The sequence below is a fragment of the Macaca fascicularis genome, chromosome X (genome assembly GCF_037993035.2).
Source record: "Macaca fascicularis isolate 582-1 chromosome X, T2T-MFA8v1.1".
Classification (NCBI taxonomy): Eukaryota; Metazoa; Chordata; class Mammalia; order Primates; family Cercopithecidae; genus Macaca; species Macaca fascicularis.
The window spans coordinates 14,911,112-14,926,339 of NC_088395.1; the positions used below are offsets into that span (position 1 = coordinate 14,911,112).

General features: G+C 37.0%; 1 pseudogene; it reads right to left on the reverse strand.

The window, feature by feature from the left end:
- Positions 1-639: 639 nt before the first annotated feature.
- LOC107128452 (large ribosomal subunit protein eL33 pseudogene) lies at positions 640-967 on the reverse strand (annotated as a pseudogene).
- Between the last annotated feature and the right edge of the window lie 14,261 nt (positions 968-15,228).

Below are 15,228 nucleotides of genomic sequence, written 5' to 3' on the forward strand. Positions count from 1 at the left end.
AGCCCCTTCTAAGGTATTAAAAATCTCTCTAACTCTGTGGCAAAGCACTCTAGAATTGCAGGGTTGATTGAGGGGGCTCTTAGAAGTCACCTAGTCCAACTCCAAGCCATTAGCCTTAAAATAAAAGTTTTTAAGCTTTTCTGTGAGAGCTTATATGATGCCCAGAGGTATCAGAATGAAGCTTAAAACTTTAACAGGCAACATTCATCTAGAGAGCTCATATTTCTGAAACCTGGAACAGTCAATCAAGTTCCTTTTAGGGTAAATAAAAGAGTCCCACTTTAAATGAGCTGAAGCAAAATTTTAAAGCACATACAGTACTTGGAATCCCAGCAGCAGGAAACAGAAACCCTGACCTGAAGAACAAAGGTAGTTTCTCTTTTGTCTCTGTTTCTCTCCCACTATATGACAGCACATGATCTCTCAGGACATCTTCTCCCTGCTCATGTATTTTACTCTCTTTTTCTTTCCTCAGCTATCTTTGTTTCTTTGTGCTCAGTGTCACCCCTCCACAGACCCTGGATTTCCATGCCCTCAGTTTAAACCAGACATAGAGGATTTCTAGCCTTTTCTGAATCCTGATTCTTATTTTTTTTACAAGAGCACAAATCCACTTTTATTTGTTTACTTTTCATTAGTTTAAATCCTTGAGGGATACAGCATCACACGGATTTTGTGTCCAATGGCCTTAGCAGGAGGATTGCCTTGGAATTTGGAATGAACCATGCCACTGTTTCCATGGACCTGAATTACCTTTCCCAGATTATTATGGCTTTGATTTACCACCAGGAGTCACTGTGTTGTTCTTCCCTTTGTATGCATAAGCACATTTCTTGCCCAAATAGAATTCAGTTTCATCTCAGGCATAAACACCTTCAATTTTAAGAAGAAATGTATGTTCCCTTTGGTTCTAGAGACCCCGCTTACAGACAGCAAAAATGGCCTTGGACCATAGCCTTCCAGACATCTTCGCCTTTTAGAAGTCCTGTTCCCAACAGGTCTCCACAGGCTGCAAGATGGTGGAAGGAATCTGATTCTTAATTTCTAGGACAGAAAATATGGTTGCCCTAACTTGCAACATATGTTGTCCTCTAATAGTCATCAGTGACCAGTTGCTTGGAGTGACAGTGAGGCACTTATCACAGAGAACTGATATGGCTGTCACTTTTGTGGGTGAATATTCATGGGCAGGTCAAATCCACAACTAGTAGTCTATTCAAAGCCTATGTTAATTGTGTAGTTACACGGCATTTTGTTAAAATATAATACTCTCTGCCTTAGGGGATTTAGGGGTTGAATCTCAAGTTGAAATGAAGTGTTTGTGTTACATCTTAAAATGATGAAATCCACGTATATACATTCCACTTACATTATTCTTAAAATCTACCTTTACCCAATTCAGGCCTTTTGGAGGGTCCAACAACAAAGCAAAACAAGGTGAGAACAGCGCCATATTCTGTCCCACTCCTATAGAGAATCAATGCCAACCACCTTTGGCCCACGCATTACTGGACATCTTTGGATGAGGACAGGGTACTTGAGTTTTGAGTACACTTTTTTTGCAATTTGTAAAGGCAAGAAATAGAGCTGGAGAAAGGCATCTAGAAACATTTGCTTTCAATTGACTAAGCTTTTATCTATATATGAATTCCTCAAATAAATAGATATAATAATGTAAATATATACAAATATTTATATATATACAATGTTGTCCTGAAGACTAAATGAGATGACACATGAAAAACACTTACAACAATGCCTGGCACTAAGAAAGATGTCAAATGTTAGCTATCATGTGGAAGCATCTTAGCACCATCAGCAGTTGAGGTTCTCAAGAAGCAAACTGGATCAAACTTTGAAGTGGTCAGTAATGAACGACACTGACTGCTACTGCAGTGCTCTAAGCTTTGGTCATAGGTAGAAATAATTTTATTGAAGATGTGATGGGCTTCCCTGTATATGGCTATATTAAGCAGATACATTTAAGGACCAGACATCAGCTTCAGCTTCGTTTTATGCCATAAAAATAAGATATAGAAATTTAGAATTGACTATAAAGTCAATCTCCAAAATAAAATCAAATTAATTTAAGTAAAAATTGCTTTTGTTTCCCAGGCCCTTTCATTTTCCTTCATAATATATATATTAACACATTTTTAGAGAGACTTGCCAATTTTTAAAATTTGATCTGTTGGCATGTGTTCTTATTCATTGTAATATGCAGGTTGTATTTTGTCCCTAATTTATATGTTCTGACAAGAGAAATGTATGTCTGAATTGGGGGGATGAGTAATTTTAATCTGATGGCACATTGGGGAAGAAGACACTGCATGTAAGTGATATTTTTTCATAGTGTAATTATCAGTGTTTCTCTAAGGCAGAAATGAAAAAAATCAATCTTTTTTCCACAAGTGAATGGAAATTGATTTTAGTTGTATTAATGAGAATCAGGCCAAAGCCTTTTGTTTATAGGTGTATGTGTTGTTAGTTAAAATTGAGTTTTTCTTTTCAGTGTTTGCTATTTGGGGAGCTCTGTAATCGCTCAATTATATCCCAAAGGTAGTGTCTCAGTAGATTTCTTTCTGATTGAATACTCTTAAGAAATTCAGTGCCGACTTTTTAAAATAAAGGCTCCGGATTGTTCTCTTGTCTTTTTCCGTTATTTAAAATAATTACATGGTTTCATCATTGTTATGGTTATACTACTATTTCTGGGATAATAAACAAATACTAAAACAAACAAAAAATGAAAACATAAAATCCCAAAGTGGTAGGAAAAATCTACTTAACTCATAAGTCCACAGGAGGACTATACTAGGATTTGTCAGAGCAAAGGGCTTAATCCCTCTCCTCTTCAATTAACCTGGGAATCTGAAAAAATGTGAGGAGAATCTAAAGTTAGAGTTATGAAGCCCTGAAATAATGTCTCGGAATAGTGAAAAAAGTATGGTAGACAGTGTCAATTGGCACACAGGAGCCATCTTAACCTCTTCTCCTTTGCCACTTTTTTGTGAAAGAGGTAAAAGAAATAAATACTACTATTCCTGGTCTCTCCTATAACTATGGTTGTCCATGTGACACAATTCCAGTCAGCTAGATGGATGAAGAAGTCTGTCGGGAGCATCTGCAAAAGGTCTCTCTTACTTACAGAGGGATAAACATGTGAGGAGTACTCTCTAGTACAGCTCCTTTACTCTTCTTTCTGACCTGAATGTGGAAATGGGATGTTCTGATGCTTGGAACGAAGCAGCCATCTTGTGACCATAAGGCAGTAACCTAAAGCAGAAAAACCAACAGGCTGACAATGACAGAATAGAATGATAGAAAGATCCTGAATTTCTGAAGTCTTCATTGAGCAATCACAACAAACGTGGAACCACCAGTTTTCTTGTTGTGTAAAATAATGGAATTTATTTATTATTTAAACTGCTGGTAGCTATGAATTCTCTAACTGTAGCCAAAAACACTCCTAGCCAATACAAAAAGAGTAGAACTAATATCCTATAACATGCTATCCCTGGTTATATACAGATACCAGGAGACCACAGTAGTGCCTTTCAATCCATTGTGCATAAAGATACATAAGAAGAAACAACCTGATCGGTTTATAAAAAGTGGGAAAGGATGTAGTATGCTCCATAGAGACTCTGATGGGCTACTGAAAATGAATAATAATCACAAAACATATTGGAAGCAGCATTAGGATGATGGTTGTAGCAGACTGTATTATTGGCCTCAAATCTCCACCCTTCTCTGTAGCCACACATTTTGCCATGTGTGTCTGTAGTAACTCTCACCTCCTTCCTTACCCCTTGACATCAGGGTTGGCCATAAGCCTTGCTTTGGCCAATGGGTATAATTGGTCATGACATTAAGTGGGGACTCGAAATGTACTTGCATAGTGCATCTTGCCTTCTTAACCTTCTACCACCACCATGAGAACATATCTTGACTACTCTGTTGATTCCAGCTGGGGAAGCTCTGCTGAGGCCAGCCCAGATCAGCTAACCCACAGATACGCAAGAAATAAACACTTCTTTGTTGTTTGGCACTGGTTTTTTTTTTTTTTTTTTTTTGTGGTTATTCATTACACAGAATTTATACAGCAATATATAACTGAAACTGGTTAAGAAACTCTAGGACCAGACTGATGGGTTTTGACTTCCTGCTCTGTACTATGTGAGTGGGCAAGGTAAGATTGGAAATGTCAACCTAATACTGAAACCCTTGCTGTTAATCATTATTCTATACTCTCTCTGCCAAGTACACTCTGGTAGAAATGTATAGAAAGGTGATGTTCAAATCTTGGGCCCCATAAGAGCAGTTGTTCATATTTAGTGGAGATTTCTGGAAGGAGGGCATCTTAACCATGAACTCCAGAAAAAGAGCTATCCAAAAACATAAATAAATTATATATTTATTGCACATTGATTTTTTTCTTCAAACGGACATGTTAGTTTTCAAGTTTGACAAAGTAATGATATGTCAAAAGGTGATGGTGAATGAATATCAGGGAATACCTGCATACAGAAATGTGTCATATACAAAAAGTTGTGAGACAGTTGGAGGATAGCTCCTGAGACTTGATCAGATCCACTGCAGGAGGGACTTCACATCCAATTCCACAGGCCGGTGTATCACAGGTAGGTGAAGGGACCCTAGGGTAGGAGCGCTAAGCCAACTACAGGTGCTGAACATACCTTCCATCCAGTATACTTCACTCTCAACAGTACAAACATCTGTGTATCCAGGTCCTTATCCTAAACCAAGTTAGTGGTTTGATTGATTGGCATGTGTGTGAGTCTTACCATCAGTGTGTCTCTAATGTAACTGTAAATCCACTTCAGAATGTTTTTTACAGATATATGCTTGCAAAGACAAATGTAGGAGGATTTTCACTGCAGCTTGGTTTTCAAAGCTCATCAGTGAGGAAATGGTTACATAATTAATGTATGGATTAAGCCTGGCATATCCAAGGAATGAATACTAACCAGCCATTTAAAGGAATAGGATAAGGTAGACCTATATGTATTGATAGACAACAAATGCAAGACACATTGCTAAAGGTGAAAAAAAAAAGCCAAATGGATGTAAAATAGCTTGTAACATATGTTTTCATTTATGTCAAACAAAGGAATAAACTCACATTCATATATAGTCACACATTTATAAATACACATAGGTGTCCCTAGAGAACTGTATCTTCTTTACTTCTTATAATTAATCTAATCTTCCTCTTGATCTCTCACCTGAATGAATAATGGAGAGAAACTTAATCCTACTAATTAATCATATCTTACTCATACAGAAATATTTTGCTTTAAGTTTTTGTTTTGAAATTTGCCAAAAATATACAGGTAGGTCCCATATACCCTCACTCAGCTTCTCCCAATAGTAACATCCAGCAAAACCATAGTACAACATCAAAAGCAGGAAACTGACATTGATACAATGTAGACTTTATTAATATTTCACTTTTCTCATGCACTTATTTGAGTTTGTGTGTGTGTGTGTGTGTAGTTCTGTGCAATTTGATCACATGTATACCTTCATGTAACCACCACCACAATCAAAATACAGAACTGTTCCATCACCACAAGGCTCCTTTCTGTTACTCCCTTATAAGCTATACCTGTTCCCTTCCCTCCAGTCTTAACTCCTGGCACCACTAATCTGTTCTCTATCTCAATAATTTGTTATTTCAAGAATAACAAATATATGTATGTAAAATGTTTTTATTTAGATAAATTGAATCATATAATCTTTTCAGATTGGCTTTTTTACTCATCATAATTTCCTTCAGGTTCATCCAAGTTGTTATGCATATTAATAGCTTTCCTTTTTATTGCTGGATAACATTCCATGGTATGGATGTACTGGCCAGCAGTGATAGTAACCTTATTCACTGGTCACTGCTTGCCCTGCTGGCATTTGCTAAAGTTTGCAGCTGGTGATTTTGTGGTCTCAAGGCTGGGGGTGTCCTCTCAGCTTAATTTCCCCTTTTGGTTCTCCCGATCACTGTATAATCCCAAGAAGTGTGGCTGCAACATCCATCCAATAGCTAGCCCTGTTGTTGTGCCATGAAACCATTCATTACTGGGTCACTCATTTCCCCTACAGCAACATTCTCAGTGGGCTTACCTACCGATAACACCAGCTACTTTGTGTGTCCTCCTTACAACCCTGGGACTGTTAGAACTTCTTGTCTTCCATGACACAGAAGAGACAGGAGTCGCTGGACACTAACTCAGTGCAGAATTAGAAACTCACTAATTTCTTTCTGCCCTACCATGCCACAACACTTGTTTTTCTTTTAGTTGGTCAGCCATGTTGATGCAGGAACACTGTGAGATGTGATATCTCCCAAGAATCCCAAATGGGAAGAAGAAAAAAGCCCCTATGTCTTTAGATCCCTCCTCAGTCCTTCTACCACCAGCACTACGACTGATACTCTGGATTTGGCACAGGGCAGGGGAGTCGTAATACATGTGTCTGACTGTCCGCCTTTCTTCGCCTGCACATAATTCTCCAATGCTGGTGAAGTGGGCCACATGTTCCTCTTCACGTTGGGTGGGACTTCGTCTATACAAATCCTCTTCCTTCCCAAAGGAACATTAATTTTATTCATTTCTCAGGGTTCATATAGTTTCTTTTGTAGTGCTGGGTATTAAAAAAGTTCAGCTTAGAGAATAGAGAATGAAAATATGAGGAGCAGGAAATGGCTAGAGCTCAGTATATTCATGTGGTAACTGAAGGAACCATCCAGAAAGACCAAAGGGACAGTCTGAAAAAAAATTGTAAGATTAAAGCAGGAGGTATAGGAAGTATAAAAGGGCAATTGAGGCCATTTTCCCCCCATTGATTAAAGAAGATACCATAGTTAACTATTTTGTACACTGAGTCAACATTTGTAGGGTTCATACCATGACATGTGGCAGTGATACAAGTGGGGGAGTATCTGAGGGATAGATGGAAAGATGTAATGCTGTCAGCCTGTGCCAAAACAACCCTAAGGATGAATTCAACACTAACAGCCCCCAACACTTATCAGACCACTTAGCTACACTTGAAAAGCAAAGAAAAGAAGAATAGTCTAACCTAGGAAATTTCTACTTAAATCATCCTACAAATATTGATCACCTACTATATGGCAGGCATCATGCTAGGCACAAATGATACAGTTATTAGCAAAGACAGAACTCATGACCTCTCCTCTACAAACTATGATGTTTTCATAGTCTATCGAAGATAGTCAAAGATATTAAAATATTTAAGATCAATTATGCATCCTTTTATAAAGAAAGAAGCTCAACTCAGGTTACATTCTCATGTTAATTTTTAAGTCCTATTTATTATAGAGATATATTCAAACTTTACTGTCAGGTTTCATCATATCTCTCTAAAAAGGCTTTAAAAAAAACTCACCCTATGTCATTAATGGTTTTTCTATAATTTTTATTAGCTGCATAAGATTCTGGTGAATACACATAACACTTAATTCTTCCTATTGGGTATCTAGGGTATTTTAAAATTTTAGATGAAACTAAAAACCCCACACAGTCCACCTTTAGCATTATATGGCTAAATATTTGAGCATATTACTAATTGTTTCCTTAGGAAAAAGTTTTAGAAATTGAATTGTTAGGTCAATGGATGTAAATATGTTTACCAAGTTTCCCACACAAAAAGATTGTATTAATTTTCAATAGCACAAAGCAGTGTATTAGAGTGTCTGTTTTTCCACATTGTTCTCATCACTGAGAATTACTGACTCTTTCAAACCTTTCTAATTTGGTGGGTGAAAAATAGTATCTTGCTATAGAAGCAGTTTGCATTTTTAAAAATTTAGCAAGGGTAAACTTTAAAAATATATTTGTAGGTACATCATTTCAGTGAATTTCTTTTTTTTTATTTTTTTATTTTTTTAATTAATTAATTTATTTATTTATTATTATACTTTAAGTTCTAGGGTACATGTGCATAACATGCAGGTTTGTTACATATGTATACTTGTGCCATGTTGCTGTGCTGCACCCATCAACTCGTCAGCACCCATCAACTGGTCATTTACATCAGGTATAACTCCCAATGCAATCCCTCCCCCCTCCCCCCTCCCCATGATAGGCCCCAGTGTGTGATGGTCCCCTTCCCGAGTCCAAGTGATGTCATTGTTCAGTTCCCACCTATGAGTGAGAACATGCGGTGTTTGGTTTTCTGTTCTTGTGATAGTTTGCTAAGAATGATGGTTTCCAGCTGCATCCATGTCCTTACAAAGGACACAAACTCATCCTTTTTTATGGCTGCATAGTACTCCATGGTGTATATGTGCCACATTTTCTTAATCCAGTCTGTCACTGATGGACATTTGGGTTGATTCCAAGTCTTTGCTATTGTGAATAGTGCCGCAATAAACATACGTGTGCATGTGTCTTTATAGCAGCATGATTTATAATCCTTTGGGTATATACCCAGTAATGGGATGGCTGGGTCATATAACTGGAAAATCTAGAAGAAATGGATAATTTCCTGGACACTTACACTCTTCCAAGACTAAACCATTTCAGTGAATTTCTTATTCATGTGTTTTCATTGAAATTTTTGTGTACTTTATATATTAATACTATTCACTATTTTTTTTGAGACAGGGTCTTGCTGTCTTGCTCTGCTGTCCAGGCTGGAGTTCAGTGGTGTAATCGTGGCTCACTGTAGCCTCAACCTCCTGGGCTCAAGCAATCCTCTTGCCTCAGCCTCCTGGGTAACTGGGACTACAGGTGTGTACCAGCAAGCCTAGCTAATTTTTTAAATTAATACTATTAATTCATCTATTATACATATTGCAAATTTGTTTCTTAATTGATTAAATGCTCTTAAATTATGTTTTTTGGTGTTTTTTTGACAAAGGTTTTTTTTGTTATGTTTTGTTTTACTTTGTGAAGTCTAATAAAATCTATTTTTTTCATTTATATTTTGTCTTTGTCATAGAAATGCAACAGAATCTGTAAATTTTGTTTATGGCTTATCTACATTAGCAAGTGGAACTTCTCATTTAATCAATGTAAACAGAAGAAGAAAAATAAAATGTACTACATGTATCTTAAATGTTATACGCATTCTATTTTCTTATTCTCTAATACATTTAACTCTTATACTTCAGAGTGTGCTATGATTAGGCCTATTTTTACAGAGGAGAAAACAGGCTTGGGGAAAATATGTATCCATCTGATAGTATGTGGAAATGAATCTGCTATTTTATGTTATCCTAGAAATTTACATTTGTTTCTTAATTCTGATGGCACTTTGCTAGTCATATTAATTTGATAATATAGATTTGATCAAGGATCTGACCCCAACTGTAAAGTTACCTATTGGAACAAAACTGGCTTCCTGGGCTTTTAGAGGACCTGAAGAACAGAACAACAGAATCTCCCCAGTCCCAGAAAGGTTACCTCAGTTTCCAACATGAAAGCACATTCTCAGAGATAGGTAGAATACTCTAGGTATCTCTAATTGCAACATCATTGTTTTTTTCCACTGAGATGGAGAGAACAAGGTTTAAATGCATTTCTTTTATGAAGTCAGGACAAGATAATATTCTAGGGAAAGCCCAGAAGAAAACATCTGGCATTTCAGAGTTTTCAAAACCTTGTGTTCTGCTGATTTCATCCATCATGAATTATCTGGAAGCAAAGTGCCTACATTAGCAAGGAAGGTGATATTTATAATATGCGACACAGCCTTTTCACCTTCAGTATTTCTAGGATACCAGAATCTCAGTTAACAGCAAAATAATCAACAGGTGTCTGCAAAGCTGCTCAGTGTGAAAAGTGCGCTAATGAGGAAAGCTGCTAAATGTCAAAATGGCAAGTACAAGGAAGGCGTGTGTTCTCAGAAAAAAACAAATGCCTTTGGAATTTCCTGGAGTGAGCTTACATTTTGGGCACTGTATCTGTGCCCAAGTCTCAGAATTCTAGTTTTATAGAATCTTGGGGTCAGCAAATCCCTTAAAAGTAATTCGAGCAGATTAATGGTTGCTTGGCACTTGGCCTGGGTAGCTGGAGTTGACTGAAAATGGGCATAAAAATATTTGGGTGGTGATGAAAATGTTCTAAAACTGAATTGTGATGATAGTCTCACAACTCTATAATAAATTTACTGAAAATCATAGAATTGTACAATTTAAATGGCTGAATTTTATGGTATATAAATTATACCTCAATAAAGCTATTTTAAAAGAGCAATTCAGTCCAACCCCTCCCCCAGTACTTGCATCTTCTCTTATTTGTTTTATTTTGAATTGACAAATGATAATTGTGTGCATTTATGGAATATAATGTGATATTTTGATATATATTTACCATGTGGAATGATTAAATCAGGCTAATCAACAAATGTGTCATTTTACATACTTATTTTTTGTGGTGAAAAATTTAAAATCTACTCTTAGCTATTTTGAAATATATAATGCATTATTATTATTTATTATAGTCACCTTTTAAAATATATTAATACTACAGTTCTTTGCAATAGATCACTAAAGCTTATTCCTTCTGTTTAACTGAAATTTTGTACCCTTCGATCAACATCTACCCTTTCTCCAATCATCCTCTTCCCCCAGACTCTGGTAACTATCATTCTATTCTCTACTTCAATTAGTTCAACTTTTTTAGTTTCCACATATAAATGAGATCATTCAGTATTTGTCTTTCTGTGCCTACTTTATTTCACTTAACATATGTCCCCCAGGATCATCCACTGTGTTAGGCCATTCTTGCATTGCTATAAAGAAATACATGAGGCTGGGTAATTTATAAAGAAAAGAGGTCAGTGAAACCCCATCTCTACTAAAAAATACAAAAAACTAGCCGGGCGTGGTGGCGGGCGCCTGTAGTCACAGCTACTCGGGAGGCTGAGGCAGGAGAATGGTGTGAACCCGGGAGGCAGAGCTTGCAGTGAGCTGAGATCTGGCCACTGCACTCCAGCCCGGGCAAGAGAGCGAGACTTTGTCTCAAAAAAAAAAAAAAAAAAAGAAAAGAAAAAGAAAAGAGGTTGAGGTTTCATTGGCTCAGAGTTCTGCAGGCTCTACAGGAAGTATGATGCCAGCATCTGCTCGGCTTCTAGGGAGGTCTCAGGGAGATTTTACTCATGGCAGAAGGTGAAGTGGGAGCAGGCATCTTACATGGTTGTCGCGGGAGCAAGAGAGAGAGAGAGAGGGTGAGGGCAGGTGCTGCACACTTTTAAAACAACCAGATCATGTGTGAACTCAGAACAAGAGCTCACTTATCACCAAGGGGATGATGCCAAGCCATTCATGAGGGATCCGTCTCCATGATCCAAACACCTTTCACCAGGCCCCACCTCCAACATTGGGGACCACATTTCAACATGAGATTTTGAGGGGACACATATTCAAACCATATCATCCACATTATCATTAAGTGACAGGATTTCTCCTTAAGGCTGAATAGTAATCCATTGTGTACATATACTACATTTTCTTTGTCCATTCATCTGATGATGGACACCTACATTGGTTCAAATATTGGCTATTGTAAATAATGCTGCAATGAACATGGGAGTGTAGAAATCTCTTTGACATACTGATTCCAATTTCTTTGATATATACTCAAAAGTGGGATTACTGGGTCATACATTAGTTATATGTTCAGTTTCCTGAGAAACTTCCACACTATTTTCCATACTGGCTGTATTAATAATGTACATTCCCACTAACAGTGCACAAGGGTTCCTTTTTTGACACATGACCCCAACCCTTGTTATCTTTCATCTTTTTCATAATGTCCTCTTATGTCAGCTGCCCCATCGTATTCCTTCTGGCTTCCTCTGTAGCCAGAATTCGCTTTGCCTATGTGTTCCACAAGGGGGAAAATGTTGTATAACTATCTCTCCCTATACACCGTTCCCAACAATGAGGGATAGAAGTTGATGTACAATAACATTTCCAAATTCTTCAACAATTGAAAAAATAAATAGAAATATTTAGGAATTATCAGGAATTCCCCAGATTATAAATTACTCTTTAAATACTTTGGTGTTCTTTATATTCTTTACTTATTATTACAGATATCTAAAAAATCTTTAAGGAATAATATATGTTACATTTAGTAGTATTTACAAAGAACTGTGGACTCTAGTGAACATTCAAAGACTGGAAATGCCAGTGAGCATTACTGGATATTATTTGAATAATTTAACATTCAGATCTCTTAACAAGGTTAACCACGGTACCCAGAATCACATATTGAAATTGCCAATGTAGTGATTTATTTTGCTTCTAAAACTTGTTATTCTAATGTACAAATAATAGGATTTGTACAAGGTATAGCCATGGATATAAACTTATGAATATTTATTTTATTTTCCAGAATGACTCACTCTTAGCAACAGACAGAACCACGAACACACTACACTTAACATGGCAACAGATACAAGCAAGACTGACCATCTATATTGTGACCACTTCTCTGCTGTGTACTCCTGTCTCTGTTGCTAGAAAGGCTGACCTTAACCTTTTACTACATGTGTGAGTTTTTGCTCATACTTTTGCCCTTGCTTTTGACTCAACATCAGTGTATTCTTTTGAAACCATGATCTGTAGGTTGAGAGTTAAGTTTTAATTGCTACAGGAGAATTATAATATTATTCCCCATTTTCCCAATTTGTCAATGGATTTATCTCAGGATTCAGAATTCAGATAAGCAATTATGTTTCTTGAGAAATTCAAGGGAAGAAATTTCACATGGAAACATTAATAACAGTGGCTCTCAAAGTGTGGCCCCTGGACCAGCAGCATCAGCATCACCAGCAAATTTGTTAGAAATGCAAATTATCAAACCCCACCTGAGACCTACTGAATCAGAAACACTGTGGATAGGGCCCAGCAATCTGTTTGCACAAGCTTTCTGGTGATTCTGATACAAGCTAAAGTTTGAGGAACACTGCTATATAGATACCCCAGCTTTCTCACCTCTCAGGATTGATAACACTGAAAAATACGTTCTACACTTTATTAGAGTTTCCCTCTCCAATTGAGACCCAGTTGTCTCTGGTGCTAACTGCCTTGGCAAAACACTCTTTATTAGTTGCCTTCTCTTTCCTTTTACTTCTCTGCAGGTGTTTCCTTGGATCACCCCCAAAGTAAATTACTTGCACTGGAATCCTTGCCTCAGGGTTGGCTTCTGGGAAAACCCAAGTAAAAATACCTTTTTATAGCCTAAAAAGACAGGAGGAGGAATAGCAAAAAGAGGGTTCTGGTGTTGGGAAACCCTGGATCGGATTTCAACCCGCCACTTACCAGGATGTATGACTTTGACTCAATTTCAGACCTTTGAACCTGAGTTTCCTCCTGTTGCCTGTCTATCTTGCAGAGATGTTGGGAGAATAGGTGATAATGATAGAGAATAGATGACTATCAACAGACCTGGTTAAAGGCAGTATAGCCATAGTTTGAATAGTTACAGGTCATGGGCAGGTCTAGGTTGTAAAATTTCTCAGTAGCCTCTCTTATTGCTTATGATTATAGTCAAGGTAGGTTAAACTATACAGCAGTAATAAACTAACACTAAAATCTCAGTAGTCTATTGTAACAAAGGTTTGTCATCACAATCTAGACATGATTGGAGAGACTCATTTTATGGACTTTCATCAGAGGGAAAGAGACTGAGAAGGAGGTTACATAGCAAGTTTTATATCCAGGCCAAGAAGTAATATTCATTCTTATGCCTACATCCCATTAGCTAGAGCCCAGTCAGATGGCCTCAGCTACAAGGCTGGGAAATATAGTTTTCCTTCATGCCTAGAAAGAAGAAAGTGAAACAGGTGTTGGTTAAGAGAGCATTTTCTCGGCCATAGCTTATACACCTAATACTAGAAACTGATTTTTAAAAAATGTTTTGGCCCAATAAGATTACCTTGTCTTTCCACTTTATTTGTATATGGTCTATCCAAATGCCACACTGACACATGTCCCAGTGGCATTCAATATGAGAATGTTCTTTTAGTCAATAACAATGTATCTGTTGCTATAAGCTTGGTGTGTGGTCTCGGCTCTTTTTCATCCTGGAAGATGTAATCTACTCCAGCTCAACCTTCATTGACTGATTCTTCTGGTGCTGGTTCAGGATGCACAAACACCCATACTCCTTGCCTAGCTGCCTCCACCCTATTGACTATCTCATTTTTTCCTCTCTCACCTGGAATTACTTTGTTGCTGTTGATATTGATTAGTCATATTGTTATTTCAAAACTGAAAATTGATTCCTCTTCTATGCATACGCCCAGCAGAAATGTGGGTGTGTGGGTGTGTGTGTGTATATATATATATACACACACCAAAAATGTCTCTTAGCATGTTCATATAATGCTACTTGTAATCAACAAAAACCAGAAACTATGCAAATGCCCATCAGTAGTAGAATGGAGATACTGTGAGATATTCACACAATGGAATACTATATAGAAAGGAATAAACGATCTTCAACTATGTGCAACAATATGAATGAATCCCACCAACACAATATTCAACAAAAGAAGTCAGACACAATAAAGAATATATTGTGTGATTTCATGTATACAAGGTTCAAAATCATACAAAGTTAGTGTATGGTATAAAAAGTCAGTAGAGGGGTTACCTGGGGTAGTCAGTCGAATGGGGAACAAGGTGGGGCTGCTGGATGCTGCTAATGCTCTGTTTTCTTCATCTGGGTGCCAGTTACTTGAAAGTTTTTTATAATTTGTTTTCAGCTGTACACTTAGGATTTGTGCAGTGTTATGTATGTATGCCATGCTTTAGTAATTTTGAAAAAAAAAACTCAACATATATGTTACATTGCCTAAAATTTTTCTTCATAAATCCTCACTCTTTTTAAGTGCATGTGCTATTTATATGCAAGGACTTAGCTTTATTCATCTTCTTCTCTGAAGAACATAGTAGATGCCTAATTAATTTTCATAACATTGTTCTATTCTGAGTGGGTTAACCCATCATAGCTCATTACCAAAAAATCAATTGTATTCAGTTTTATTTAATTCAAAATCTAATTTTTGTTGCTGTTGATGATGATGATAATGTCATAATAATATCATAATGATAGATGAGTTAGTTGAGTGCTGGCTTAATGGCAGAAACTGAACTTAATACTTAAAAATTGTATAAGTTGTATTTTTGTTCCCATTTTACAGATAAGGAAACTGAGACACACAAATTCTCAG